This window comes from Macaca fascicularis, chromosome 13, assembly GCF_037993035.2.
Source record: "Macaca fascicularis isolate 582-1 chromosome 13, T2T-MFA8v1.1".
Classification (NCBI taxonomy): domain Eukaryota; kingdom Metazoa; phylum Chordata; class Mammalia; order Primates; family Cercopithecidae; genus Macaca; species Macaca fascicularis.
Genome location: NC_088387.1, coordinates 37,365,096 through 37,369,777, shown reverse-complemented (window position 1 = coordinate 37,369,777; position 4,682 = coordinate 37,365,096). Strand labels below are relative to the sequence as shown.

At 40.1% G+C, this 4,682-nt stretch overlaps 1 long non-coding RNA gene across 1 annotated transcript; it reads left to right on the top strand.

The window, feature by feature from the left end:
- The first annotated feature begins 2,127 nt into the window (after positions 1–2,127).
- On the top strand, positions 2,128–3,135 carry LOC135966950 (uncharacterized). Its single transcript, XR_010580660.2, has 2 exons — positions 2,128–2,351; positions 2,926–3,135. It is a non-coding gene; the product is annotated as an uncharacterized lncRNA (long non-coding RNA).
- The last annotated feature ends 1,547 nt before the right edge of the window (positions 3,136–4,682 follow it).

Sequence of the window (4,682 nt, the reverse complement as noted above, 5' to 3'; positions counted from 1 at the left end):
TGAGACCAGCCTGGCCAACATAGTGAAACCCATCTCTACTAAAAATACAAAATACCCCGGGGCATGGTGTCTGGTGCCTGTAATCCCAGCTATTCAGGAGGCTGAGGCAGGAGAATCACTTGAACCCAGGAGGCGGAGGTTGCAGTGAGTGAGCCAAGATCGTGCCACTGCACCCTAGCCTAGATGACAGGGCAAGACTCTGCTCAAAAAACAACAACAAAACAAACGAATAAGAAAAAGAGGTAATCCCACAGGCCCTTCCCTGTGATTGGCAACTGTGTTTCCATTTCATTTCCCAGGATTCTGTTGTCAATAAGAATACCTCAGTGAAATCTTTCTCATGGCCTTGGGCCTAAATATCAGAAAATAACATAGCAATGGCTTCATGTCTGCAGAGCCAAAGGGAAGCAATGATAGATCCCACCTATGAGATTCAGTTTTCGTGTGGAAACACATTCTGCTGAGTTTGGCATTGAATGAGGGCATGAAGTTTACATTAAAGGAAACAATGACTCTAAGGTTGTATGGACCCCACAAAAGTGTTTCCAAGAACAGAATCAACGAAACATTACAGGTAGTGGTCCATTTATAAAACACAAATCTGAACAGGTAAACTTACAGTACAATAAATTTGAAAATATTTAAAAGTTTTCATTATTCCCTTAAGAAAAACATTAACCACATGTTCCTATTTCATCAAGGTTAAGGTTTCTTTACATCAAATACAAAGAACCTCCAACTTACAGACCAAATTCTCTCTTGCATTTTATGTCATGTCCTAAGTAGAATTCTCCATCATGGCCACCTTTGGAATTTTCATACAACTTGATTGCCATGGTTTCAAAAATTTACAAAAGGGGTTATAGCATTATGAAAATGATCTTCTCTGTAAAATGAAAGGAAATATTTACCATTTTTTCAAAGAAAAAATTTGAAATGCATTATATTTATGAAAAGACTTCAAGATTTTCTGTGAATGGCTTTAGATAAAAATGAATGATAGCTAGATCCCGCTGTAGTTTAATATGCACATCTTATTTAGTTACATACCAATATACATATTGAACTTCAGAGAGATCAGGTTCCCCTCCTCAGTCTTCCTAGTTTTGACAACTAAGGGCATGGCTAAGAAAAAAGTATATACATATAGCCCACCACTTTATGTTTAGACTATATCTACTCCTGGGGGTAGCAATGTCTTCCAAGGGCTGGCTGCGTTCAGTCCTGAGGTAGACAGGCACCTGTGCAGATGACTGTCCTGGGAGGTCCCAACTGAGGTTTGCCAGATGTGACTTTCTGCAGAAAGTGCCTGTGGAGCAATTTGAGAGCGTGTCTCTCCAATCACATTGGCCCAGGGGCTAACAATGGCCCAGGGACTAGATTAATGGTATTTACAAGCCCAGAAGAGAACACTAACATCCCAGTACAAGGAGAAAGGTGGTGGAAATGGAGAATGGTTTTGATTTATGCATGAGCATGAAGTTCGCAAACAATCAGGACTGAGCCTCACAGAACTTATTTGGAGACTGCTTTGTTAACACAAAGGGTCTGAGAAATTGGGAAATCAGACCAAGGCCATAAGAAGTCTTGCTCCCAGGCAGAAATGTTGAACAGGGCACAGCTGGTTGCAGATGTTGAGAAAAAGAAAACTACTTCCTGTTTATATTCCCAGTGAGTTGAGACTCGTCACCAAACTTGTCCCATGTAATATATAGTGTCAGAAACTTTCCTAAATGAGTATAAGTTTTGTCTCTCCTGCTGTTTCTCAACCTAACTCTATATGCATTTAACTACATTTCTATAAAATAGCTAAAAATGACTCATATTTGTCCGGTGCCTTCAGTTCCACATGCTTCTTTCAATTTTTTGTTTTATTTAAAATCTCACAACAGTTATTTTGACAGTTAAAAGCACACAGCTAGAAAATGGTAGACCCAGGACTCAAAACCAACTGTCAAGTCTCACAAAACTCAAAGTCGCGGGTTTCCATTTTCATCTCTAGCTGGTTTCCGCTCCCAGGCTGTCTGGTCTTGTGCCTTTGTGTGAGCGGATGCTTTTGAGGTTGGTCACTTGCCATGTGACCCCTCTCTGCCCTTTTCACTTTCACAGCTCCTCCGTTTCCACCTTGTATTTTTCTTCCTCATCATTGCTCCTTCTCCCACATCCACCCCACCCACTTCCCGCCTCGTTCATTCTCATCAGAAAGAAAACAGCCACTGAATTCAAATGCCATAATCAGTGGTGGCCCCTGCAGGAAACAAATCAAGCACAGGAGTGCTCAGCACTCAACAGCGGAAAGATTTTCCTTCTGGAGGGAATACTTCACAGCTGTTGAAGAATCAAGGCTTCTGGTAGGTTATTTCTCCCCCCTTCAGTGAGAAGGAGAGGCTTGTCAAATCAAAGCTGGTATTTGTTCTTTAGTGTCTGATTTAGGAGATTAAACATCAGAGGGAAGCACTCGTAAAAGGATTATAGCATTATAGAAAAATAATTGGAATGTTTCATCTCTCTGCATATCATAGCTTGTTAAAGTTGCTCTAAGGAGTAGCCAGATTAATTAGAAAGAGGCAATATGTTTATTTCTCTAGCTCAGCACTCTAATGGTCAGAGATACTCCTGTTTATATTAGTAAATGTTAAGTCTAGAGATAAACCGAAAGAGTGGCTTGAAGGAATTAGCCTGACACTTTTAGTAGCTCGCCACCCCTTATCCTCCCCCAAAAAAAGATCTATTCAGGATACGTAGAGAAGTTGGGTTATAATGTTGTTCCCATTATTCACCACGCTGTATGTAACATAACATGGGAAGTGAAGGGAAAGAACATTTGTTGAGTATCTGCTCAGAGCCAAGCACTGAACTGGAAGCTTTATAAGTGTTAGATCATTAATTCTCCTTACAACCTCATGAAATTATCTTCATTTTCAGAGAATGAGCTGATGTGTGGACGGACCCAGATCAGTCTGACCTTGGCCTGCACCCTTTTTCAGTTCTACCTGGTACCACTTCTGGCCTAATCATCTTTATCAGTGACAAGGGTAGAGATTGTGCCACATACTCACCACGCTGTTTTTGAAAGAGAAACCCAGCAGACCCACATCAGGTGTCGACAAATAAAAAACAACATTTTTGTCCTAGGCATTGAAATGTCAGCATATGTTTATTATTAGAGCACAGCTTAGCCTATCACAGCTGATACAGTGAAAAGCGTGTCATCTTTAGTTGACCAAAAAACAGAGAACTGCAGGAGAAGAACAGTGACAGAGGAATAGGGACTTCCAGAGCAAACCTACGAAGCAGCCTTATTGATCTTAGAGAAATAAGGCAGTAGAATGCATTGTTCACAAAACAGGCCTTACAGTTAAGGTAATTAAAACATAATAGCATGTCATACCACTTCTTTTGAACAAGGTCTCAAACCTTTTTACCTCCTTCATACAACCAAAGGAAAGATCGTGAATGTCTTCTTAATTCCCCAATTAACAAGTATGTTAGTCAATGTTCTCCAGAGAAACAGAACCAATCAGAGAGAGAGAAAGAGGGAGAGAGAGAGAGAAAGGTTGATTTACTCTGAAGGACTGGCTCATAGGATTATGGAAACAGAGAATACCACAAGTTGCAACCAGCAGAGGGGCATGTGTAATTTCAAGTCTGAAGGCTTGAGAAACAGAAGCATTGGTGTCCTAGGGCAGGAGGAGATAAGTGCCCCAGCTCAAACAGCAAGAGATGATTCACGTTTCTTCTGCCTTTTTGTTCTATTTGGGCCCTCAATGGGTTGGATGACACCTGCCCACGTTGGGGAGGGTTGTCTTCTTTACCCAGTTTACTGATTCAAATGTTAATCTCTTTCAGAAGAGGAAGAGATGTGTGTGCTTATCTCAGGCTTGTCACAGACATCCATTCAGAGTAGTGAACTCTGTGAATTAATGGTCTATATTACCCAAATAAATGAGGTAATTGATACATATCCTTAAAATCTCTCCATGATACCTACAGAAAAATAAGATAATCCTTTTTCTTCTGAGTGCATCTGAGACCCTCACACACTTAGAAATAATATTTTACCAGCTATTGGAGCATCTCTAAGCCCAGTCAAGCAGACACATAAAATTAACCATCACAAGACATATAATCACCCTCTTCCTTCCTTTTTGCACAGAAAGTAAGTGTGTGACAGACCAAAATGTAGGCCACAAGTATAAAGGATCATCTTATTTTTCTGTAGGTATCATGGAGTGATTTTAAGGAGAGATATATATAAATATAATTATCTCATTTATTTAAGTAGTATAGAGAGTTAATCCATAGAGTTCACTACTCTGAGTGGATGTCTGTTACAAGCCTGAGATAAGCATTTTGGTAATCTAATATATTCTAATATGCAATTAGTTAAAGTCTCCCCTTTAGGATGAGCTGTTGGTTCACTCCTAAATTATTTAAATGCATATAGCCACAGAAAAAAATAAAGGTTGAAAAAATTCTGAAGTGAGGAAAGATTGTCATCAGTGCCCCACTTTCTATTTAGACATCTTTTCTTGCGCTTTTCCCCTTTACTCATTCCCTAAATACCCAAAACCTCACGTCCCTTCCTCTTTCCCAGAATCTCCATATATGCCCCCTCTGACAACACATTAGCCTCCCAAAACTGACTAGACCTGTGTTCTATTCCCTAGGGTCAGACACAG